This window comes from Neopsephotus bourkii, unplaced genomic scaffold, assembly GCF_033783945.1.
Source record: "Neopsephotus bourkii isolate Nb327-2 ecotype Australia unplaced genomic scaffold, CSIRO-AGI_Nbou_v1 NB_1433, whole genome shotgun sequence".
Taxonomy (NCBI): Eukaryota; Metazoa; Chordata; class Aves; order Psittaciformes; family Psittacidae; genus Neopsephotus; species Neopsephotus bourkii.
The window spans coordinates 725,153-734,158 of NW_026901910.1; positions in this window are offsets into that span (position 1 = coordinate 725,153).

Sequence of the window (9,006 nt, forward strand, 5' to 3'; positions counted from 1 at the left end):
AACCCCTCCACTAGCAGGATGCTCACACCAAAACCTCTCTTCAGACCAAAGCAAGGTGCCTGACCCCAGTCTGCATCCACCACCAAGTTGTCACAATTTGCTGCAGCCATACAGCCCCTTCCGCCCCTTCCCCTGAACCACAAAGAGCCCAAGCCAAAGCCCTTGCCCTATGCCAGGCACTTGGTCCCTCCAGCAGAGCATCCTGCCGGGCCACATCCTGCCCGCCGCCGGCCGCGTTGCCATGGAGAGAATTTGTGTGCCACCCGTGACACAAAGGAAATGGCGCTTCCCAAGCACCGCCTGGGATGCTGCGCTAATGAGGGGAAGAGGGTTTGCTTTCTGCAGTCCTCCCTTGCAGGACTCTGGGCAGAGCAGGGAGCATCCACACGGAGCAGCGCTGGATCTAGCTTGCTGCAGGGCTATGTGGCCCCATCGGGAACCATCAGTGATGCAGGGCTGAAGCAACAGGTCAGGGGAACTGCAGGAGCTGCAGCAGCTCCTCTGCAAGAGCTCATAGCCCTTCCATCCTCACCTTATCTGGTATGTGCACTCATTGTGCACCAACCTCATCCTGTCTGTGCACTCATTGTGCACCAACCTCATCCTGTCTGTGCACTCATTGTGCACCCAAAGTGCAAACAGAGGAAGAGGGTCTGCATCTTCCCCCTTTGCTGTCAGCACCTGCGTGGTTCAGGTGGGCTCCCAGAGGATGATGCCATCCCCATGCCAGGAACCAGCCAGATCCTGGGGCACAACCAGCCTCTGCAATGGCATCCGGGCACCGCATCGCTGCCCCCGCCGGTGCTGCAGCCCATTCAGGTCCATAAATTCTCAATTGCTCTATACCGTTTGAGTTTTGAGCATCTCCCAGACACTTCCTCACTTTACTACAATTGATGGGATCATGTGTAATTTGTAAATGATGTTAAGTGAGGTAATAACACTCTGGGAACCGAGTGAAAATCATAAATTATTAAAAATCACTGCACTGAAATGTTACTGCTTTGCTTTTGCACCTGACTGATGGCTCACATGCTGTCTTCTCTGCCCCCGAGACCTTCAAACACACTCCTCTCCATCCATTACACCTACACGGAAAGCCGGTGGGTGAAGCAGGAGGTGAGCCAGAAGAGCAGCTTAGCCAGCACTTTCCTCTCCTCCTGAACTTTGGAAACTGCATGGAAAACTCTCACATCTTTCCCAAGAGCTGCATGGGAGCTGGCGCAGCCGCACTACGGCTTTGATGAAGAATCCTCTCTGCAGCATGTCCCTGACCTGCCCCCATGTGTAGAGCTCTACTCGTGGCTGCAGTAAGCACAAGCACAGCTGTCTTGTCCCCCAGCAAGAGGAGAGGAAAGGGAAGCAGCAGCTTTCCACCTTCCTGCTTGACAACTGCTATGGTAAGCTCCAGAGGCTGTTGAGATTCACAGTTCCCTCCCTGCAGCAACGGCAGTGCCGCGGTGGCATCACATCCCGGTGCCCAGGCAGAGCAGCATCCCTCTGCCCGGTGCTCAGGGACCATGGCCTCAACTGCAGCATGCAGAGCACAGCACAAGCACAGCACAGGGCTGCAGGGCAGCACCAGGCAGGTTTGCTCCCCTCCTCACTGCACTGCCTGCGCAGGCAGAGCACGGCTTGAAGCCATGGCCCAGAGCTGAGGCAGGATGCTGGGATCCAGGGCTGCAGCAGGATGCTGGGATCCAGGGCTGCGGCAGGATGCTGGGATCCAGGGCTGAGGCAGGATGCCGGGATCCAGGGCTGCGGGAGGATGCTGGGATCCAGGGCTGAGGCAGGATGCTGGGATCCAGGGCTGAGGCAGGATGCTGGGATCCAGGGCTGTGGCAGGATGCTGGGATCCAGGGCTGAGGCAGGATGCTGGGATCCAGCTGGGGATGCTGGGATCCAGCTGAGGCAGGATGCTGGGACCCAGGGCTGCGGCAGGATGCTGGGATCCAGGGCTGAGGCAGGATGCTGGGATCCAGGGCTGCGGCAGGATGCTGGGATCCAGGGCTGCGGCAGGATGCCGGGATCCAGGGCTGCGGCAGGATGCCGGGATCCAGGGCTGCGGCAGGATGCTGGGATCCAGGGCTGCGGCAGGATGCCGGGACCCAGGGCTGAGGCAGGATGCTGGGATCCAGGGCTGCGGCAGGATGCCGGGATCCAGGGCTGCGGGAGGATGCCGGGATCCAGGGCTGCGGCAGGATGCCGGGATCCAGGGCTGCGGCAGGATGCCGGGATCCAGGGCTGCGGCAGGATGCGGGATCCAGGGCTGCGGCAGGATGCTGGGATCCAGGGCTGGGCAGGTGCTGGGATCCAGGGCTGCGGCAGGATGCCGGGATCCAGGGCTGCGGCAGGATGCCGGGATCCAGGGCTGCGGCAGGATGCCGGGATCCAGGGCTGCGGCAGGATGCTGGGATCCAGGGCTGAGGCAGGATGCTGGGATCCAGGGCTGCAGCAGGATGCTGGGATCCAGGGCTGCGGCAGGATGCTGGGATCCAGGGCTGCGGGAGGATGCTGGGATCCAGGCCTGCGGGAGGATGCTGGGATCCAGGGCTGCGGCAGGATGCTGGGATCCAGGGCTGCGGCAGGATGCTGGGATCCAGGGCTGAGGCAGGATGCTGGGATCCAGGGCTGCCGCCGTGCTCACTGAGGCCGCACACTCATGCATTTTTCAGGCCGATCAATGCAGCCAGGCACCCCACAGACATAATGACTGCATCGGCCTGAATGCAGAGACAGGCAGGGGAACGGCTCCAAGCCTGGCGTAACAGACAGAGCCCTGGGAGAGACGGGCATTATTTATAATTTAACTTATAATTTGCTGCTCCAAGGCGGTGGTTTGAGGTGGTTGGATGTCAGCATGCCTCTGCTGAAAGGAGTGGGACGGGAGAGGAGAGCACAGCACTTCCCTGCTTCCCAACCCAGGGCATCAGGAAGGCTCCTCGCTCATGTTCTGACCTACTTTGCATGGCAGAAGCAGGCTCCAGCATTAACAAAAGAAGTCAAAACTGCAGGATACAACCAGCAGGCTGCGGGAGCACAGGCCTGGCCTCAGCACTGCACTCAAAGGCAGTTTGGGAACAACGCTGCAGGCAGGGATTGAAGCCCCTATGTGACGCAAGGGGAAGCCAACCGGGGCCACAGGGAGAGGAGCAGCCTGCACTGCCCCATCCCCACCCCTCTGCCCGCCTGCAAAAGCATCCTCAGAATGAAACCATCAGAACCGTGTGGCACGAGGGACATTGAGGGGTGCCAAGGGGAGCACTCCGACCACCGGAGAAAGGTGGCTTCAGTCCTGATGCAGGGTTACTATAAAAATGCTTTGTCAAACCTCCCTTTCTCCCCCAGAAAACAAGGCTTTCAATCAAACTGTTTCTGATTGAAATCAATCTGCTTCCTTTGAGCAGCTTTCCAGACCCGGCAGTTTGGGCCAAAAACTTGTCACTTTTAAGCCAGCTCTTTTCTCATCTTTCAGCAGATTATTTGTTACTTTCAACAAAGTCATAAACCATCCTCTGCCTGGCATTAGCCTATAAGTGTGCAGCCATCCCAAGCGTTATGTGAATGAGGTATGTGGGACATCCCTTTTGCATTTGCCTCGCAGCCTTTCCTTCCAGAAAGATCATTTTAGCTCCTCTTGCAACTTCTCTATTAAAGGGAAAGCAGGAAAGCTGGCTTCTCTCTTTCTTCTCTGTGTCTCACCCAAAGCAAGCCAGGCCTTCCAAAGCCTTTAAGGGCAAAGCAAAGCCAAGGAGGGTACCTGTGCAGAAGTGGGGGCACACCGATGGCACCAAACACAGGTGCCATCAGAGGGCAGGATGCTCAGGCAGGGTGGGTTTGCATCCCTGTCTCAAGGCCAGCCTGTCGGATCAGCCCGATAGCTCATAAACTGTCAGAGCACTTTCTCAGAAGCAAATTGCTTTTATAATTAATTTAATTATTATTACGGTGCCAGCTCTTTGTATAGACTTAATAAACATAATCAGGTTTTGCCCTCAGCCTCCTTCCCTGCTCCTTCTGCTTCCTTCCATGAGTTGGGCAGCTTGGGGAGGGGAAGAAACCAGGCGCAGGCTGAGTAATTAAAGTTTCCTCTGTTGCCATGCATTAAATGATGCATGTTTTAATCATCAGCCATTGCGGGGGGGGCAGCCACCCCAACCCCAGCCCCATCCCATCACTCCCAGGCAGAAGCCAGGGGCTCCAGGCTGGCTACGCCCTCCCCAGGGTGAGGAATTTTGCGTTGCCATGGAAACCTGCGGATGGGGCAGCTCAGCATCTTGCTTCGGCTGTGGTGGAAAGAGCTGTAAGAACCCCGGGGCACCCCCAAGGCACCGTGAGCCCCGGTACTGGGTGCACAATGGGGGTGCTGGCAGAAGCCACAGACGCCACATTTCAGGCTCCAGAGTGAGACCGATCACCCAGCCCACTTTTAATCCCATTAGTGCCTGCCATGCTGCCCTGGAGCATCCCGATCCAAAAGCTTTGGAGCACCAACTCAACCAGCACCCGCAGCCAAAGAACACTACATCAGCATTACTGCCTTCACCGAGCACAACTGTAATCTAATCAGAAAGATATCAACTTCGTTTGACAAGACCCATTTCCCATGCACCCATGTTGACTGGCATTCGTTATATTACCTCCTTTAATTTTTTTTTAATGAGGTCCTGTATTAGCTCTTCCATTATGCTGTCCAGGCCCGACGTCAGCCTGACAGGCCTGTAATTACCCACATTATCCCACTGACTCGTTGGCACACCACTAGGTTTCATAGAGCATCCTGGAAGGGGCCACTGGGTACCCACCATGCCAGCACCATGCCCACGCAGCATCCCCCCCAGCGGCAGCTCCCTGCCAGATGCAGCTCGCAGGACTCTGTCCTGCCGTCTTATTAATTCCTAATTTCCAATTTGCAGGAGGAGAGACCCTTAGCCCTCCATCACGCTGGCCCAGCAATCACAGCCATGAGCCAAGTATCTCTGGACAGTCTTTAATTTATTTCCCGGCGCACACGGACACTGCTGAGAGACTTGATGGCACCAGCTTAAGCATAATAAATTACTCAAGGACCAGAGATTAGTTAATAAAGTGTCAAGCGCCCGTAAAGTGCTGCTTTGTCAAAGATACAAAATATTCCTCTGTTTCTCCCAAGATAAATAGCTCCAGTGGAGGGGGGAGTGCCCCATCTCCCGTGGCACTGATGCCTGGTGAGGGGGTGCTCACTGCAACAGCATCCCTGCCCCGGGAATGTGGTGATGGACTCATCCTTCCTGGCCTCTCCCCATCAGCTCACCAGTGTGCCCACTGCCTTACAAACCCTATTGAGCCTAAAGGACACACAATGCAATCCCTGCCTCCAGCATCACAGGAAGCCTTCTGCTACTTCCACAATGAAGCCAAATCACCATTCAGGCTGAAAATTCCCTCTGACTGGACACCGTTTGGAGGATGTCCCAGGCAAACACAGCAATGCCCAGGCCAGCCGCTCACAGCACAGGCTTCATGGACCCACCAGACACCCAGCACGGTGATGCTACAGATGCAGGGGAACCCTTAGGCAGTGCACCCCACTCTTAGAATCAGCATCTTCTCAAACCCCACATCCTGGGCAGAGGCTCCCAGGAGACAGGGAACAGTCTGCTCCCAACAAGCAGTGTCTGAGGCTGTGCATGGAAACAGTGACTGGCAGCTCCGAGGTATCGATGCAATGCCAGAGCAGAGCTCACTAGGTGTTCCTGCACTTGTGCTGCTTGATTTAATTACCAGACAATGGGAAATGTGACTGGAGAAGGGTAATTACAGAGCGAGGCAGGATTATTTGGGTGTAAAACTATATAATAGTCTGCAGGGGTCTACTGGAGCCCTGTGCCATCCTCATCACTGCCCTGGACTGCTCTTGCAGTGCAATCCATGGGCTGGGGGCTCAAGCTCTCCCTTGTTCTACTGCACAGCAACAGCGGTCCAAGGAGGAGATAAAATATTCAATGGGGCTTTCAGATCTCCTGTGTTGTGGCCAAGTGTCTGCAGGTTGTGTTTTGGCTCTTTCATTACCGAGGAGCTCTGTATTTAATCAAAACGTAGGAGTGATTTCATAGCGCCTGAAATGTGGCTCCGTACCCGCCTGCCTCCTCTCCCCACCACAAATCACCCTGGCTTTTGGCCACGCCGCACATGGAGACAGCTCTTCCTCTCTGATCTCCTTCTGAGAGCGGCAGTGCTGAATTCCCCTTGTCAAAGCAGTTCTATTTATCCCATTGGTGCCTATCGCAGTGCCGCCGCCTGACTCACACCCAGAGATTCATTCTGCTCCTATAAAATGACAAATGAGATGAAGGGTTTCGAGGGAAGTTTCCTTGATAGGCTGGGCACAGCTCCTGAAATCGCATCCGTGCTTGCAGGCAGGAGGAGGTGTTCTCCTGGGCCTGCTGGAAGCTGCTGTGTGCCCGATGCAGGGATGGAGCTGAGTCCCTCTGGGTTTCCATGGGGCACTACTCCCACTGGCTTGGGAACACTCCTTCCTCTGTGCCTCATATGGTAGCTATACACACAGATAGTGTATATATGAATAGGGACTCTCCCAGACCAGGAGAGACATGTTAAGTGTGAGCATTCCAAGCAGACAACTCCAGATATCCCAACCGGATTCCAGAGGTGCCCAGACGCCATGGCCCAGCCTAAGCTGCATCATAAACCACCCGTTCCATAAAGACCACACTAAAAGCAAGAATAAATACAGGGATGTGCTGCAGCATCCCTGGCCCTGCTCCATCACCTCCCCGCACTGGGACCCCACAGCAGGCAGGATAGGTGGCAAGGGAGAGGATTCCAGAGGCTGCTCAGACAGAGCACAGCCAAAGCCACGTATGGTTTTCCTGTTCCCTCTCTGGCTGCTGCTGGCCCTGCAGTGTTGCTAAGCAATAGGAGAGCAAGCCCAGCCTCGCAGATCCATCCCAACCATCCCGCTGGGCTGGAAAGCAATGCCTCAGCCCACACATCGCAGGGTCCCTGCATCTCCCTGTGCCCATCGGAGCCCTGCTCCATCGGGAAGGGGACCCGCTGCCCAGCCTGATTTCTGCCTGGGTTTCCGACTCGCTCGGCTTGGATCAATCAGAGTATTGACACGGGCGTGCTGTAGATCAAACCTGCCAGCCCTGTTTACACGCTGTGCGGCTTCCAGTCAATAATCCTTGTCGGAAAGATCTGGTGTGTTTGCTCGATATCACCTTTGGGGCCGGGGAAACCACCAGGGCTTGAAAAAACCCATTTTATACAGGATTTCTTTATTTAAGCCTCAGCGCGATAACGGCGTCATCTTCCTGCTGGTGTTTCCTCGCTGGCACAGAGGGAGAGCGGTACCAGCTCGCAGGGAGAGTTGGGTTCCTCACCAGGTTAATAACCTGTTGAGGAGCAATGCCTGGGGAAACTGGGGATGCTGCCACCCCACATGGAGAAGCAGAGGGTGGCAAGTGCAATAACGCTGCTCTTATGTTCTTTACACATCGTTATGACTGTGGGTACACGGCGCAGGTGGGATCCTGACAGCTGCTGTGGGATGCACACAGTGGGACTGACACAAACTAACCCCAAGCAAGTCACAGTCCTGAGCTCCTGCCCCACCTGCAGCACTGGGTTAAACCTCCCTCATCCCCACAGGAGGCACTTGCACCCTCATCTCCTCTCCCTTCACCAAACTGTGCCAGGGGATCCCCATGTGGGAAGGCAGCTGCCAAGGGGAGCTCAGGATGAAGCATCCCATGGGAAGGGAGAAGAGGGGAGGAATTAATCCCAGTGCTGTGCAATGATTCCCATAGGAGCAGGGAGCACTGCCCGAGGAATCCCGGGATGTCCCAGGAGCCTCACCAGCCCTGGGGAGCCCCAGGGGCTGCTGGTATTGGTAGAGTTTAGGACCAAATTTCCTGTGTGCACAGCATCTTCAGGGATAGACACATAATTCAGGAGCCCAAGAAACATTCCCCTGCTGCTCGGATGCTCTTGGGAATACCCGGTCCAACATATACAGACAATTCATACGGTATCAGGAAAAACTACAGAGCCAAACCCCCCCAAATCCAAACCAAAACACACACAAAGACCAAACACCACTGCATTGGGCTCGCTAGTGCAAGTGCTGCTGAGAGATAGCTATTGCTTGTAGCCCCAGCGCTGAGCAGCAATAGCTGGTAGAGCTATTTGGAGTGGCAACCTCTCCCTTTCCAGGCACTCTGGAGCAGGGACATTGGGAAATGGCAGATGAAGATCACTCCTTAAAGCAATAATCCCGCTCAGACTGAGGAAGCCCGGGTCAGATTAGCACCAGAAGCGCCTGCCATGAAATCTGGAGAATTCCAATCACCTTTTTGAGTAAACTCCAACCGGTTACGCAGGAATCACTGATTCCCTTGGGTACATCTTTGCATGCTTCACTAGAGTTTGTGGAGTCTATTTACCACATCTAGGACCAATTTCCCTCCCTTCAGCTGCTTTGAAGATAATTGAAGGTCCTTGCATCGTCTGCTTGCAAATGTAAAAGCTAGCTAATGTCGAAATCGATGCCTCCCAGTTACTGCTGCCTCTCGGCGGCATCGAGCGGTGTCTAACACAGCCCTGGCTCACTGGATCAGCAGATCTCTGCTGGCCGGGTGCTTTGTTAATCAGAGCAGGCTGGGAGCGAGCCCTGGCCCCTCAGATAGCGCTGACCACATTGAGTCGTTAAGGCTGAATTACATATGTAAGAGTGAACTTTGCAACGCCGTACCGAAGGGGCAATCTGTCTCAGAGACCTGCTGCTGAGTGTCAAACCTCCCTGCCTGTCCTGCAGCACCTTCCCCTGGGAATGCTGCGGGTAGCAGGTCAGTGCTGCTCTGCACTGCAACCTCCCGCTGGCCCCCTGAGAACAAGACAGTGATTTTCCCAAGCCTGGAATGAATTTCACATGAAGGATTGGGTTTCCATGTTGGGCCTCAAGCACCAGCCCTTCGTTGTTTCCAGACAATGAAGATATATATC